Source organism: Halyomorpha halys, unplaced genomic scaffold (genome assembly GCF_000696795.3).
Source record: "Halyomorpha halys isolate HHAL.00 unplaced genomic scaffold, Hhal_1.1 Scaffold918.1, whole genome shotgun sequence".
Classification (NCBI taxonomy): domain Eukaryota; kingdom Metazoa; phylum Arthropoda; class Insecta; order Hemiptera; family Pentatomidae; genus Halyomorpha; species Halyomorpha halys.
Window position 1 is genome coordinate 293,473 of NW_027107889.1, and position 18,580 is coordinate 312,052.

General features: G+C 30.8%; 1 protein-coding gene and 1 long non-coding RNA gene across 5 annotated transcripts in view; both read left to right on the forward strand.

Annotated features, from left to right (window-relative positions):
* Positions 1-18,580, forward strand: part of exd (extradenticle) — a 570,859-nt gene that overhangs the window by 241,310 nt on the left and 310,969 nt on the right. The gene's annotated exons all lie outside the window — the stretch shown is intronic.
* Positions 9,546-11,026, forward strand: LOC136795498 (uncharacterized). The gene is made up of 2 exons (XR_010843129.1): positions 9,546-9,716; positions 10,825-11,026. It is a non-coding gene; the product is annotated as an uncharacterized lncRNA (long non-coding RNA).

Genomic DNA, 18,580 nt, shown 5'->3' on the forward strand with positions numbered 1-18,580 from the left:
ATTTCTAGACAAAACTATGGCATAATTCAATAGGTTATTTAATTGCTAATGCTCTTCCGATTTAGTTGATTTTTTTCAGTTCTCTTTTGGGTAATTCAATTATCTTTCTAATAAAGATCTCTAATGTTACTAGATGATATGTGATTTTCGAATTATTGTAAAAAATTTTTTTTTAACTCAGCTTTATTTCACATTCGTGGCATTCGTAAAACCGCAATTAAAATTTTCAGATTCATCGAAACTGTCGTGGCAGGAGTTACGGCCTGATACAAACGTTAACATTTCAATATTCAGTTCATTCTTAGCTTAAAAATGTTTCAAATTCTCAAGGAGTTACCTGTATAGTACAGCTCATGAATGTTCAACAAAAATTAAATTTATGGAAGCATCTTATTCCCATTCGATCATTGGATCATCAACTACTATAGCGATATAGTTGATAGCTATATCGAATTTTCGGGTATCTAGTATATATATTTTTTTATGTTAATAAAAAAATAAATGAATAAATAAAAGTCTGCCTAGGTACATTTATGGTATACAGTTTTCTTACAATTTCTAAAAAAATTTCCGTCCGTTTCATTTTTCCCTTAATTGAATTTTTGGAAAGTCTCTTCTGTTTGGAAATTATAGTTTTTCTACGTATTTGTATTTCGTATGTAGTTATCTAAATTTCATGGTTAGTGATGCGTCGTTTCAGAACAAAATATACGTGACGATCCAGGATAAATTTTTTGCATGCTTAGGTGAATGTCATTGACTGAATGTGATGAATTTCTTACTTCCCTCTTAATTTGGAGAAAATTAATCTAGCTGTTTTGGAAACATAAGTGTACCGAGGAAAATACCGAAATTTAAATTGGTCCAGCTAAAAATGTTGTCAAAATCGGATTGATGATTCGGTGGGATTATGCTCGAACACACATTTGACCATATATCGACAATGATGTCTGAAACTTATAATGGATAAACTTATTCGGTTCTGAGGACATAAATTGTTTTCATTTACTGCTTGAAAAAAAAGCTTCCATATCTTCAGTAGTGATACAACGATATCCCAAATGCTGTGTACATACTGAATAGCTATTTTAGTAATTCTATAACTATTACATACTAACAATATATGCAACATAGTATATGTATATAGATAGTAACTACGTGTTGGACGTGTCTTAGTGTGAACAGCTGCTACTAATTCTGTCAGACATCATTAGGGGCCCTGCGTTGTAGGACTGGTGCGTGTTGGGTCGAGTCGTATGTCAATGAATGGTTAAATTGTTTGCATATATATTATGCTCATCTCCATGACCATCGTAAATATGGTGGATCTTTGTTTGAAATGGTGTATCTTCACATGCAAATCTTAATTTATAACTAAAGTTCTTAGGTAAAGATGTCCTCTTTTAGTGAGACAGCCACTATAGTCCATGAAGGGTCAGGGTTGCAGCACTTTGTAAGGAAGTACTATAAATTGATCAACGGTGGTGCATGGAGGTGATTTAGTATGTATCACGCTTGACCCCCAGATTTTTCCTCCATTAAGGGAATTTATTTTTATAATAACTTTTTTAATCGTAAGAATAATACTCCTACATCTCTTGAGAGGAAAATTAAGCATCCACGTATATTTAACACAGAAAAATCAACGTACAATCAAGTGGTTTCTGGTTGCAATATTAGGTGATTGTCATGTTCATTGACATAGTTTACGAATGCTTAAATTACTTATTTTCTAAACAGCGGTTCTCGAAGTGGAATCCGCGGCACCTTGGGGTGTCCAAGTGTTGGCCAGGGCTGCTGTAAGACAATGCGACTTTCTCAAAATTTTCCAAAAAAAAATAATAATAATAAATATACAGTAAAATCCAGCATTTACTTTTTACGTTTTTTCTTATTATATTGGCTTATTATACCTTGCAACGTTGCTACGAAGATAGTTTGGGAACCGCTCTTAATTATCTACATTTGATTTGGTTTGTTTTCATTTATGAACTATCTAACATTTTCATTAGTTATGTATAATAGAAAAATAAGAGCTACAAATGGATATCATATTTAACTGAAAAGGAAATAAAAGTTAAATATTTTTTATAGTTTGAAAACACATAAAACCGCAAATGGGATTAGTAATATAGAAGTATTATATACCGTTAGAAAGCTAATGTTTTTAAGAAGAAAATATCCAAGTCCTTAATAATTCAGTCTGATTATTTATTTCATGTCATAATAGTTATTTTTATTAATTGAACTCATTTATTGGTTCCTTTTAGTCGACAGGATGACTCCATAAAATGAACAATAAGTGGTGAAGAGCAAAATATAAATTTAAGTAAACTGTTTTGTTTCCGCCATGCAATTAAAAATTTTTATACTTGTAGCGTGGCGGTCATTAAAGGTACACAATAGCAAAAAGTCAGTCAACGTTTAATGCCACTAATTTACTTACTCTGCTGTACCATTCCAATGGTCGTATTTCGACTATTTTTCAACCTGGGCCCTGTTTCATTATAAAATACAAACTAATACTATTAGTCTTGTCGATTTAAATTACTACAATTACACTGACCTTTACAATAGTAACTTGTACTTTAGTACTTTTTAACTCCTGTAATATCACTAATAATTCTCCCTGATATAGAAAAATATACGTTGTTTCTATACTTGTATTTTGAACCAATACTATTAGCTTTCATAATGAAACAGGGCCCAGCTTGTCCGAAAATGCAAATCCCTTTTCTTTATTTTTTTTTTGTTTAATTATAAAAAATTTTGTTGATCTGGAATTGGATGTTTTGTTTTCTAAACTAGAGCTAGGGAGGCGTTAAGAAAAAATATTGCATATAATTCCGATTAAACTAATGGTTTGTGTAAATTAGATAATTATAGCCAATTTGTCTTTAACCGTTTGAATAAATGATTGTCCATAAATTGAAGGGCTTGTTGGGCCGCATGCCAGTCACCTCGGCGATCTGCTTTATCTTCCTTATTTCCATCCAGTAAGCTTCTAATATAGGATCAATTCGTTTTATCTGTATCCTCTCCCAATGTTTTTATGCCTCGAATTTACCTTTTCTAATTCTTGGCCATTAATTTTAGTCGCAGGTGGAGAAACTATATTATAAATTACCCGCATCAATTGCACCATTCCTTCGCTCGATCTTCCTTTTGCTCTATTCAGAATCGAGTATAAAGCCATCAGGTTATGTGTTGTTAAGTCATAGGTACTGTATCTCATTAGGAATTTATTAATGTCGTGACCCGAGCAACTTGGCATAAGGCCTTTATAAATTACTCTCGGCTTTGTATGAGTGGCCTTGGGCATTTGTTGACTGCTCTTTGCTTCGATGTTAGTTATCCGTACCTGTGGTGGTTCGAGTTCAGTTCAAGTGGTTCAAGAGAACCCTTAGTTAAAGCTCATCCCAATTTGAACCTCATGTACACAGTGAGCTCCGATTTATAACACACCGATAAGTAATTCATTTAATTTTTTTTTTAATAATTCATTATGGGAGGAGGGGAGGTTATAGTCTCATACAAAAGACACTCCTAACTATAAACCTATAAATAAAAAAAAAATTCTTGATAAAATATAAAAGTAAAGTTTATAATAAAAACAATGACATTTATGAATTTAACAAAATAAATAATTGACTTATAATGGGGGGAAAAAAAGAAAGTGATTTAAAAGAAAAATGAAAATATAATAAAATTTTAGAGTAACAATAACAAAACTGATAAATATAGAACTTATTTTGGTTGTGGTTGGGATAACTGAAAAATAAAAATTTTTTGTTCATACTTTCCGTCATCTCAGTATTAATTTTATATTTCGAAAATCATTAAAATAGCCATAACATGAACACATAACAACACTGTACAATATTTCCTATATTATTTTGGGATACCCCCTTCTACTATACAATTCTCTTGATACTAATTACATTTTACAAATTTCTTTATTTTCCATTTTGGTTAAACAAACCGAAGGGTGGAAAATTAAAACATTATTGATTTAAAATAATACATATAACATTAGGCATAACAGTGTGATACACCCAATGCTCCTGAATTTTATTTTATTTTCTTATTTTTTCTACTTCTTGATCTTATATTACAATAAATGTAAATTAATTGTGGTTATTGTATCACTAGATGGTATTAGTAAGTTATATTTCCGTTTCACTTATGTTTACTATTGTTATACCCTGCCTAATGTCCCTGGTCATAATTCAGACTGACACGGCGATACCTATCTAGCGCGGACAGTGATTATCCTCCCATACATTTCTCGGCGATCCGGAACGGGCTGAAGGTACAGCGGAACAGAGGACAGTTAATGTACCATTTCGGTTCTAATTACCGCCACCTCATTTACTTTTACAGTTCTTTGCTTCGCTAATCTTTTACTCACCTCTTTTTCTTTTTTCTTTTTCCTTCTTACCTCCTTTATGGTTCCTATTTGCCTCCTTACCTTCTTCACTTCTCTTCAGGGTTTCGTTATCTTCTTCCTTTATCCTTACCAATTTCTTGACTAATTTAATGTATAATTTATAATACTGTAAAAAAATGATAAATTAATAGTATTTTTTAGTTGTCAGAAAATAATATACGAATTTTTAAATCTCTCAAATTGCATTTCATGTTTAGATGGTCAATGTTTTGCTTTATCTCCTGTCACACTCTAACAGCCAAAATGGAAACTAACTGTACTGAGGTAATTCAGCACTAGTAAACGTTATAATGAAATATAGATTTAAGTTTAAGTGTTAGTTGTAAAACATGTACAATATATTTAATAAAGTAAGAAAAAAATAATAAGTCAAAACAAAATGATCCCAAATTTATCAGAAGCTCTCACAGATGAGGAAGCTAAAATTACAGTAGTGTTTGAATTTTTAAAAGTACATCGCCTTCTTTCTAAATTATAACTCGATTTTAATTTTTTTAAATTTATTTATTATTAATTTTACTTTTAACGTAATCAAACTTTTAGGCGTTGATGACCAGAGGGTTTTACGCCTTAAGCAACAACAATAATCAAAATTTATGTGATTCTTTCTTAATTTGCTGTCGATTTTTAAAACTTTTTTTTAAAGTGGCCATCATAATTATGATCTAAATTTGGCTCCTCATCCAAACGTTAAAATAAGACTTGGTTTGTTACAATGAACTGCGGAATTATTCTATGGATCAGAACACTTTTTACCATATATATAAACATGGGTCTACTTTGTTTACTAAAAAAATTTAAAAACATAGTTGACAGAAAACTGTTATTTTTGAGTTCGAAAAAATTACTGTCTATGAGTGTATTCTAAGAGCTGAAAAAAAAATACTAAATTTCAATGGAATTTTAAACTTTAGCAATAGTAAACTTTCAGTTATCTCAAAAATGGATAATAACCATGTATTTTGCAGTCAAAAAATGTTTCATGGAATTACTTTTCGCTCCGCTGTATATTAAATATGAAAAAATGTATTGTGTCTTATTACTATCATATAGTAATACCAAATATTTTTCATTTGTGGTATTTGTTAAAAATTATTCTCTATTGACATGTCGTATCATTTGCAGATCCTTAGGGGTTGTTCCTAGGCTTTCTAGAAAGTGTTTAAGTACTTTTGTTGAAGTTGTGATGAAATGATCCGATATACTTATGTAAATATAGTTAACTGGTCTTCTGATAACCTGTCTTAAATGCAAGTAAATATTTTTTGATAAAATATTAAGCTCAGAAAATAAACCTTACAGACGACTGTATAGTTGTTTAATTGTTTCCCTATCTTATTTCGATTTTGTCAAAAGTTTTTACTTTTTCGTAAATTGGTGCAACATATTTCAGATTAACCGAATCTCTCGCTTTACCTTCAATGTCTCCATCCCGACTTGGACGGATAAGCGGGGTCCTGCGCTCCATAGATATATACTCATGTATTGTTAGAACTCTTTACTCAGCTGGAAAACACATTCTATTATTATCTTTCCGCCATGTAGTTAGTAACTGGAGCCGTGAGAGATTGCGTACCGCATTCGCAGATAAAAATGATAATATCGAGAGCTAATCCTTGTAAAGTGTAAATGTTCTCGGGCGAGGTATTAGCCAGGATCGTGATTTCGATCTCAAATTTGAGATAAAGCATTTTCCGGTTAGTGGAGATTTATCGTGGCGCCTCTGTCCTTGTTCAATCAACTCTTTCTCAGCTTCTTTTCTTCTTCGAGTTAAGGAATTTTCAGTGTTTCAGTTCATATAAGTATGTATGATAGTATTTACTGGGGTATATAGTTGTTACATTGCAGATAACATAATATAGAGGCAATGGTCTGAAAATAGACCAGAATTAATTTTATTGAATTTCATCTTCTTCTTTTTGTGTCAAAAGTATTTTTCTTGACAAATATAACTCCTAACGCGACTCATTCTGTTAATATTATGCTCAAGTCAAATTAATTAATATATAAAATTTATTCTTGATGCTTGCGTTATAAAAAATCATGTATCTACGTACCTAGTAGAAGTAGAAATAGGGAGGTAGCTATAAGACCGGTATTTTTTTCCTGTTTGGACAGCATTGGTTTATTTCATGTCGCCATATACTAACTAACTAAAGTCTATGAAATCTCTGTTGGACAGTTTTTTTTATAGTTTTCAATTATTTATTGCTATAATATTTTTTTTCCATAACCTCCTACTTATAATATAATATCATAAATAATATTTTGATTCGTATCCAGATCTTGGAACATTTCTCGTTATATTTTGTATGTCGAACATTCCGAACAAGTATAATATGTTTAAGCACCCCGTTGCCGCCTTAATTTCTGTATTGAAAAGTTTCAATTATCCCTATTTTTTTACAGGTAGTTATTGCATATTCCAAGATTCATCCTAAGTATAATATAAGTTTTCATGACGTTTTTCTATATGTTAGCATGTGTAAACCACGATTTCTGAAAGATATGGGAAAATATATTTTTATAGAACAGACCCGTGGTGTTCTCCCGATATAGTTTTCGACAGATTTCTATTTGGTCTAATTTAATAATTTTACCTCGTATCTCTGAGATCCCTGTGTGACGCATAATCTACTTAAATATTTGGTTTATTTCCTTTTTTATTGCTTGATAATGGATCTTTATTATTTCTATATTGGTATTAGTGATATTTTTGTTTATATTAATATTTAGTTATAACAATGCTATAAATGCATAAGAGAAAATTTTAGATTTTTCTAAAATAAATTAACTTTCGGTTAATGTGCCTGTTAAGTACGTTGTTTTCGAAGACATTTACTGTACTTGATGTATATAGTAAAGGAAAAAATTGACTTAGAAAATTATTAAATTTTTAAATAATTAGATTTCTTGGAATTTTTGAAATCGACTGATTTGAACAAACCGACAAGCGCCTTTTCTTTGGATAGGATAAACTTTAATAATTTAAATTCAAACCTTCTCCTGAAATGGATAAACAATTTCACGCTTGGCTTCAAGACTATAACTCTCTGAGCTACACTATTTCATCTGAATTTATTATTATAATTAATACAATTTTTTATGTAGAATACACATTAAATATCGCAATTACTGGAAAATTTAAGGTATGAGTTTGATTTATTGATGTTGGTTAATGGTTGCCACAAAACTGAAGTGGGCTGACCCTAAGAGCAATTAGAAGGGCTTAGCCAACTTAGGGCTGAAGCTAGTTTAAGGTTTAGCAAGTGCAGCCATTAAAGGTGATTTTCCACAACTTCATCTTGTTCGGTCCGGTTCTGAGCTTTTGTCTCTTCACCTTTATCCGGTCCTTAGCGTAATACCTAACATATCTTTTACGTTCATGTATTTAAATTAGTATAACATACGTACTTCTAAGGCTCCAAAATATAGTTTTCAAAACTTTTATATGAAAGGTTTTATATGAAATAAACATTTTTTTTTTTTTTGCTGAACTCTTTAAAACTTCAGTAGTCTTTAACCAATAATTAGACTTCTAACATTATAAATTAGACCCATAACTTCACAAGAAATAAAATTCTATTAAAATTGACTTAAAACTATTATACATAAAGTTATCGATACGTACTTACCTTAGTAATGTAAATATTATTAGTATACTTATGATAGATATGGCATTATACTAAAATAAAAATAAGATTTATTTCTTGATCGTATAAAACTAGTTAATTTTTTTTCTTTTTTTTTTGAAAATTCATGGGGAGTGAAAATTAATCACTTCCAAAATTTAAATGCAATAAATTCTGAATTGATTAAATTTTTATTTTGTTTTATTTATGTATACAAATATAGTAAGAATTATTAAATTTCAGCAATAAAGATATAAATAAATAGTGTTAAAAATCTAATTATTTTATTTTATTTTTATTTTTTTGTGGAATTTATACCTTTATTGACCCAGACTATCTTCATACACTCTACCGTATACGGTTAACTTCTCCCAATAAAAATTATTAAGTAATTTCATTAAAATGTGAGGGGTCAAAAGAAGGAGTGGATAGGTAATTTATTTTCTTTCTTTTTTTTTAATATATATTGCTATCAATTAATTAGGAACGAAAATTACATTATTTCAGCGAGTTAAAGTAAAAAAAAAATACATGATGTGTATAAACTTTATTTAATTTTTTTCTTAATCTGTTGATACCAATAACTCGGTTTATAAAATAAAATTGTCTCCTGATTTTTTCTTGAACCCTGTATAATAGAATAAAAATGGCGTTAGATACTTTTTATTTGTTGTGAGAAGCTTTATTTTTATGTAATATATGTAAAGTACACATATATCATTTATGTTACAAATTTAAGAATTAAATTTCTGGCATCAATTGAAAAGTGACTTTCGCCACTTTTATTCTGACGGGCTCAAATCTTATCTTCGTTAACTTGCGAGAAATTCGAAAGAAATCTTAATAACTGAAAGAAAGTTCATTTTAGAAATATCTGGAATGAATTCTTTATTTGGGGGAAAAAAAATTGATGGTTGAGATGTATAATTTTTTTTATAGTAATAAAATGAATTTTTTACTTTTTTTTTTTAAATTACAAGATATCACAGCTTAAGGAACTATATAATATTTTAAATATTTCTAATGATTGTTCAGTCTGATGTATGAAGATCATTTCTGAATTTTTAAGAAAGTGAATTTCGGGTACTGGTGTTTTATTTTATTATACACCGGATTTTAAATTTGCACGCACCTTTTTTCTTTATATATAAGTTTAAAATATATCTTGTTATTAATAATGATGAATGAAGCCGACTATTGACGGAGCTGTGTGGGCTACAGCCTGCCCGGCCAGAGCTCACAAGTACTCCCTGGGAAAATTAGAAAAAATTAATTGCTCTCAAGTATTCTTAATGGATATACGTTCTCACCACGGAAATCGTTCTCTCAAGTCATTAACGCATTCAATGAGTGTTTTTTTTTCTAATATTTATTTTATCAATATCAGAGATATCGTTCATCGCAGTATGGAATATACGTTGCCTAGTAACGTTATATATGATTTTTTAATTCGCATAGCAACGGATAATTTTCCAGCAATCATTCCAATTTATGAACTCTTCAATAGTTAAGTTTGCATGAGGTTATAGTTGTGATCTGACGTTAATTGCAAACGGTTATACGACTTGGTGAATATTGGCAATATGATGTTCAGTGGGACACCTGCTTCAATAGAGTTTGGAGTCATTACTTGAGTATGTCAAAATAGTTATAACTTTTGTATTTTTACCTCTGTCGAACGGACCTGCTACCTTGGATTGCGTCTGGACGAACTAATCTGGAATGAATGAAAAACAGAAGACTACACATCGATTCCGATAGTTACAGCACTTACTTGACACACGGCATACACTTCCAATTGATTACAAAAGACTGATCTATATGACTATAAGGCCTATCTGGATATACGCAATTGAGCTTTGGGGCTACACTAAACCTTGAAATTCCTCTCGTATCCAATCCTTACAATTCAGAATCCTTCGTAAAATCTCTTTTACTCCTTACTTATTCATAAATAAAAACCTCCATAAAGACCTTAATGTTCCATATGTAACCGATCTAGTTACCAACTAGACCACCAAACCAGTTATCAATTCTTCCATTATAAACCCCCTAACCACCCAAACCCACTAGTTTCTAATCTTGCTCCCTCTTCCATTCCTTATAATCCTCCGAGGCGTCTGAAAAGAAGATGGCCTCGAGACCTTCTAGTGTAGACATATTATTAGAGTACTAATGGGTACTCACCACAATCCCAATTTCACCACATCCCTGTATCAACATAATTGTGATCTTACTTTAAAAGATCAAATTTACTAGATGTATTTTTATGTAAATATCATTAAATAAATACAAAAAAAATTTTGTATTTTCTTTGAACTTATTGTACATTATGGACTTCTACAATTTATTAGGTATTGTGGGTTTGAGCTGCAAGTAACTCTGAATTGTTTTTGTTTATAGTGACTTATCCCAGTTTTTCTTACTTCTTTGAGTTATCCAAATTACTCTTCATATTATAACTAAACATTTAAGTTTGTATACACTTTTCACATATGTCTATTATTTTTCTGTATTTCCCATAAAACATTTAGACAAAATTAAACTACTAAATCGTGCAAAAACATAACCACAAGATGACAATATAACAAACAATGGGATAATATGACACTTTTCACCGATGCTGCTTCATATTTGTACATAAGATTCTGTTGTAATTTATATTATATATTTTATTAGTTCTTGTTAATATTAATATTTCTTATAAACATTTACTAACGTTTTTCTTTCTTTCTGTTTCAGGTGAGTTTCCGAATAACAAATCCCCTATATTATGATTTGACGTGGAGGTGATGTATGCTTTTATGTCATTGTGGAATGAAACCTTATCTGCCTCGTGTTATCAAAATAAGCAACTTTTTTATTATTACTTGCTATTGTTCTTGTGGGAATTATATTGTGAATAAAATTACATTGTTCTTGTAATAAATACATTATTGACATGGTTCTGATGTATATCTTAGATTTAGACGTTAACTATGTTTTTAACTATCTGAAATTTATTTGGAAGCTTAAGATTTTTTCTGAATGATAACTTTGATATGACACAATTTTCTTAGTTTTCTTATACTGCAATATTAACAAGGCAATGACGTGTTAATTAAAATTTTTTTTATGTATAATGTAATAAAAAAAATATCTATTTAAAATTTATATCTAGTGGAATTATCATTTTACATTATTGTTGACAGGTTGTGAGATGACTCTAGAATTAAGCATTAATTTTTTTTTTTAATACTAGGGGTATTCATTATTTTGTGTTAAATGTAAAATGTTTTACCATGTTAAATGTTATAAGTATAGGATTGTGAGCAGTCCTATTTAAAGTAATGTTAAATGCATAAGAGCTCCTAGCGGATTTTCTGAGCAACTTGTTTTATAACCTTTCCTTTCTAAACTTTATATTATTGTTTACTTCTAAATTTTTATTAAAGTTATTTATTACAACACGGCTAAATTGAGTGAAAAGTTGGAGTTGTGGGAAAGCTTTTGGCTATTGAGTGTCTTTTTGATCTTATAGCTTGTGAGGAAGAGAATCAAGATAAGCTAATTTTGTTATTACATTATTATTATTATTGTCATACATTGCTTTATTAGATTTAAAAATATCTAAAGCTAATGTACAAACTACGTGCAAGTAACCTAACACGACAACAAACAAAACGGTGACGAGCTCAGCTTGTCTGTTGCATGACGTCATTCTCCATTTAACAGACATAGTAACAGACTCTCAACCATGTTGTATGTTATGTCGTTTTAACATGATAAAGGAGGAAATATTTCTCCATTTAACACGCTTTTACATGTTAAACTAAAGATAATGAATACCCCTAATATGTCATTTTTATTGAGATTTAACAAGATATCGAAATGAATTTTAATTAATAAATAAGATAAATGAATAAATTTCATAAAATATATTTGTGTAATGAAAACAGAATTTATTATTTTTTTTCTCTTAGTTTTCTTTCTCCCGTAGGTTGACAAAGAGAATAGTTTAATTACTCAAGGACCTCTATCTCACTACGTAGATCATTCATTTATTTTTGTTTAATATAAAATAAATATTTGATGTAAATAAAATAATTGTATCACTCGTCAATTAATATAAAATGAATGCTACAATTTACATTGTATAATTCGTACGGTTTTTCTCACGACTATCTCCACGAACGGCGACGATTAGCTAGAGAAATAGTTGCCCTCGAACTTTGACTTTATAGTTTTTATGGAAATTTTATGCCTACGTTATGAAACATATGAGAAGACATTCTTCGCCGCGGTAGAATCCTTATTTAATTGCAAATAACCTCTCAAATGCCTCCTACGCAATCTGTATTTATTGTCAGGCCCTATTTCATAGTACTTAGAGGATATAAGGAATAATGCAATTTTTAAGATTGGATTGACCGTTTAGAATGTCAGCTCTAAGTTTTTTTTTTTGTTTTCTTTCCTAGGTAAAAGTTAATTTAGTTTATTTTATAGTGTAGCACAGGTTCACAGGAGCTAATTCGTATGAATCAGTAGTTCAAATAAAGAATACAATCAATTGCATCGAAATTGGAGAACTGCTAATACAGCGAGGAAGATCCTTGTCAAAGACACGTTGTACAGTTTATATCCTTGGAATATCCTCTTCAGCTCGTTCGTCGACTACGTTATGTTCCTGTCGGTAGTGAAGGATGACATCTCAATGAAATGCTTATCTGAACTGAAAGGATATCATCCTCATGTAATCCACTTGTTGATGTTTCTTTGCCATGTCCAAACTAATTTTTTTTTTTTAATTTAATAATAAAATAATATTGGTGATTTCGGCACTTAGTATTTTATTGTAATTTTCGTTATTGAGGGAAGGAGTAGCTCTGTGGTGAGGCATTGTGCTACTAACTCCAAGGTCTCAGGTTCGAATTATTATTATTTACAGTGGTAATTATTTTCTGTTTCACTGTAGATGTGAGTCAACCCTGTGGGTTCGGGAGCCCTCCAGAATCCACCCAGCCAGATTTAGTTTAATTTTATGGTTATTGTAAAGATTGGTTAATTTTTTATTGCAGTATAATAGTTATTTTGTCAATGTTATGGAAAATTATTACCTTTTTGTACTTTGAACATTTTGCGAAGAAACATTTTTTTATTTAAAGTAAATAATATTTATTTGAAGTTTTATTTACAATTTTTTTGGAGGAAGATAGTTCTATTGGGTGGCGGTCAATAAAGGTATCTAAATATTATTAGAAAACTATTTATTGTTAACCAACGTTTCACCCCACTTTGCAGGGCTGATAAGAATTATAATTGTTATATTTTATTGAAGATTCAAGCTTTAGGTTTCTTTTTTTCCTTCCACAAATGGTACCATATTGAATGAAGTTTCATTTCCTCGAGTTTTGAAGGAATTCCATAACCTAGAATTAGAAATAATTGTATGTAACCTGACTGTGTAGGTATTAGCGTTCGGAACGATGCTGGTCTTAGAAATGCGATGAAAAAAAAGGAAAGAAAAAGCGGCTGTGGTGTTCCCACACTTTATCCGATGTCTCTCTTCCCTTTTTACTTTGATGTCTCTATTTACCCTGCTATTATGCTTTCAATCGCCATCTCCTATGCACAGGCAACCTCGCTAAGAAAAAAAAAAGTTGTTCCAAAAAACAAAAAAAGTCACTAAACGTGCGGAAAAACGACATCACACCGCGGATTCACTTTCTTGGGTCGTTTTTCTACCGTGCAACGTAAAAAGAAAAAAATGAAAAAAGTCAGGGAGTATCACCTTTCGTATGAGGAAAAAAAATTGTATTGAATAGGTACGTTGTCTAAGGGAAGCGTTAGGCATTTACCCGGATACCGTAATCCCTCAACGAGCTACGGAGCCAAAGGAAAAAAAGAAGAAAACCTGTGATAATTGCGAAAGGACCCGTGACAATCCTCCTTGTCCGCGTCTACACAAATATCTCAAAAGAAGGTTTATCCACGCTCTCCTTGGAGGAGTTGTCCGATTTCCATGCGCTCGAATAATAGCCGTGAAATTAGGGATTGTTGTCTGTGTGTCTATCTTGTCCGTTGTGGGGAGGTGCTATGGTCAGTTGAGGATCATTAACGGGCTCTCGTCTTCAGGTTGGACAGTTTGTAGTTTATGGGTAATCTCTCTCTCTCTCTCTTGCTCTTTTTATGTTGGTAGGTAATGACAGTATTAGAGGACATTAGTCTATTTTTTTTTTTTTTTTTATGGAATGAAAAAATCAAACCGCAGATTTAATGCTGAACGATCTACTCAAATCGGTATGCAAACTATTTTTCTAATTGAGGAATCTACAGCAATAAGGTTCATTAATATTTGACAACATTTGAAAAAATGTTTTTCAAAGACCATCGTATATACAGAGACGAGTTTGGTTAAATTGTAGACAATTTTATCTAGTTTAAAAATGTGTTGAAAATGTTTATAAAAAAACTTTCTTTTTTTTTTTCTCAGATTTTTCCTATTTTGACAACAAAAGGAGCGATTTTATACAAATAACATTTAATACATTAATAAACTATAATTAATTATCCATAAATTGAGAACAGACTGGTCTATAAGGGACCCACTGGTCATTGAAATAACAGATTCTCAAATGTTAGTAACTGTAAAAAATGACTAAAATCGGTACAGATTACTTAATTATCTTTGGTTTGTAGTTACTATCATCAATGTCTACATATTCTTACCTTTAGTAGCTTTGTGGTTCCAGGAATATTTTCTTTCTTTTTAATTCCAGTACTTTAATTATTGATAAATATAACAATCTTCCATCGTTGACCAATAGGTAATGGTGATTACATTCCTACTCAAAGTGAAAAAAAAAACATCAAATAAGTTAATGAAAAAAAAAAACATACAAATAAATAAAATCTCTCTCTAAATATATATAAACAGAAGGATAAAAATCAAATTGTGTACATGAAAAGAAATAATAAATATAATCTCTAGCACATTTATACTTTTATATACAATATTTATACTATCGATCTGAGGATCCCCGAGCTCACTCTATCCCCCACTTGTCAGGGGTAGAGCAGGGTTCTTTGAGATTCCAGTGCACCCCCCTCACTGGTAATGAGCCAGTGGAGGCTGAGTATGTGCACTAAAACTTTGGAAATATTAATTTCATAAATGAAATTATCTAAATACAACTTGACATCTTACATGCTGATGGCGCTTGTCCTTCTGTTTGTAACCAATTTCGATTTAGTCCGGGATTTCAAGCTCGTTAACTTCATTCCCAAAACCAAAAAAGAAAAAAATATTTCTCTTTAACTTTCACTGGTTAAGTTTTTATTTTATTGTTATTTGTCAAGAGAGTATTATATTAATTTATATGGTTCATTATCAAGCTTCTATTCCGTTTTATTTTAATCCATAATAAATGTTGGTAATATTATTTCATTAAGATATAGGTCGGGCAGGGAGGCCGAGAGGCGACCCCAGGTGGTAGTGGCAGAGAGTAGCCAGTAAGTTGTCCAGTTTAGGGGGGCAGCCCTGAGTGGTAAGTTGGCCCCCCACTCCTGCCTTAGCCTAATTATCTTGAGAGTTTGTTATCTTGGGCTATTGTAACATGTTAATTATTACCAGCATCACTCAGCTCTTGGTTTTCTCCCAAGTTTCATTTTAATTTCGAGTGTTTCTGCAATACCTTATTGTATTGATCAGTATATCTAAAAACCGGCGATGCCTATAAAGCTCGAATAATATTCTGGAATTCTCGAATAGTAATATTGTCGGAACCCATTTTAAACATATTTTTATTCACTACAAAACCAAACAAAGATCGTCTAAATCAGAACAATGTTCAAAATGACACAAACCCATTTTTTAATTATATCATATATAAGAGAACAGATACAACTTGCTGAATTAATTGATGATATCGGTTGTATTAAGTATTAATGTGAATAACTTACAATTATTTTCTTTATTACGATTTATCATGTTAAAAAAATGGAAGGTAACCATATCAAGTTGATTAATTATGCTAAAAAATATTAATATAAATAACTTCCCGTTTTTTCATTATTTTTTTTTACTATTAATCATGTTAAATTTTATAAATTTAAATGGTGAGAAGATAATTTATTGCTTATTAAAAAAAATTAAATTCATATTAAAATTTAATAAAAATATAGTGTATTTATTTATTTTTTTTTTTTATAAAATATAATTGTGTAAAATCAATTCTACACCACTACAGGCTATGTAGTGTTACTAGACCAACAGTTGTGCAAGGAGGTGATTTGGTTGGGGAGACAGGCTGGGGTTTCGAACCCACAGGACTGACTCACCTCTACAATAAAACAGAAAATAATTATTTTTGCTTTAGAGTTAGTAGCAGAGTACTTTTCCATTGAGCTACCCTCTTACAAAATATAACAGTAATATATATATATATATATATGTAAGTCAAATAAGGGTTTATGATGATGAGTAGATGAGTAGAAGTTTTATTAGGTGTTTATTAAGGAATGATAGCCTTTTCTGTTAAATCTGTCCTGTCAGGAGCGTGTCCAGCTATTTTGAAATTGATGTAATGTTATTAATTAATGTGGTAAGGCTCAATGCTTTGAACTCCAAGGACCCGGGATCCAATTCGGCTAGGCAGATAATTATTTTTTGTTGCACTAGCCATGAATCAATGTTGCACAGCCCTATGGGTTTTGGAGTCCTGAGGTCTCATCTATTCTCATAATTCAAAATCACCTACTTGTTGAACAGTTGTTCTGAAAACAGTGCTTACGAAATGCCTTAGCAACATGGGGAGGAGGAGGGTGGTTATTATAACATTATTATTATTATTATTAATTAATTAAGTACTTTTTTTTTCATGAAAATTAGTTTTGATGATAACTATCTTGAACGCCTTGACTCATTCGTAGGCAAGAAAATAGTTTGTTTCGTCTTACATGTGCACATCAGGCATTATCTGTCAATAATAAATAGAATGATGAAGTGGAATATTTTTCAGCAGGACATTGAAATCCTCTTCTCTGCGAGCAGTCCAATTGGCGTGGAGTGGCCAACTTACAGTAGTAACAGGATTAGACTAAGCGATATAGGGTTTGGAACTCATTACATAGCATTTGACGGCTATGAACATCTATATAGTGTTATAATATTATAGTAATAAGTGATATTATGTGCATAAAATTAGCAATGATGGCGGAGATTAAATCCTAAGTATTGGAGAAGGGAGAGAGAAAGACGAGCTTTATGCTGCAATTAAACGGGCGGCGTTCCCTACATTCCGCCCGGCGGTTGGCTTTTATTAAAGAAGTGCCGCAATACCTGCCCCCTCCTCTTCTTCTATTATTAATGCTATTTTATCAAATTTATCTTCCTCCCGTTCTTCTGCTCCGGAGTTCTATGGTTATTAAATCGGTTAACCATCATTCTCGGCATTCCTTTTTGTTTTTGCCCGGTCGGCACTGGTCGCCTATTGGAATTTCCGCCTCGGCATTCAGCGAATTTCAGGCCGTACTCGCCCCTCCTCATTTTATATTAAACAAAATTCCAGTTTGCTGAATTTGACGCCGGAGATATTGAGGCCGCTTATGGCATTCGACAAGGCCGGGAGATTGTGTTGGTTTGAAATATTTAATATTTAAATTTTGCTTTTCTAAAAATGGCTTAAATGCTTTTTTTTTATTATTGAAATACAGAAAGAAAAAAAAAAATATAAATTTATATGGTCTACTAGATGAGTTTCATTCGTAATTAGTTCTTTCGAAAAGTACTTTTATTTCTATTATTTTATTCAAACCAATAACAACGTTTCGGTGTTTTCACCAGATCAAGAGGTATCTACAACAAATTTTCAAATTCATCCTATGCATACAACCCTTAATATATATATCACAATTTCTTTTTTTAAATTTAAAAGCAAATACCTGATTAAATATATCTTTTAAAATTAATTTTGTGTTCTGTTTATTAGTTTTATAATGCTAATAATAATATATCGTTGTCAATAATATAAATATTAATAATTCAAAGATAAAGAGGTCTGAAATACCTTCCTGAAACCAGGTTATCTTTACCATTGATAACAAATAGATTATAAACTAAGTAAATACTCTCCTACCTCTGTTCCACAAAAGATGACTAATCTACAAACATATTACGACAAAGTAATGTGTTAAATTAATTCTACTATCCAATACTATTGTACAACATTAAATAGATATAGTAATCTATTTAATGTGTACATACAGTTTGGTATCTGTCTTAAAATTAAATTAATTGCGTTACCAATGTTTCTTTTGATATATATTTCTTCTGTAATTATTCTATTTCTTTTGTGATTTACTATGTCTAAAATTTTAAATTGAAAGATGGAAGAGTACTTGTCATTCACGAGATTTAATATAATATATATACATACATATATTTCTACAACTAATTATATTTATATTTCTCCTCCTATAAAAGGTGTTACGGAGGGTAGGGTTCAAAATGAACATTTAC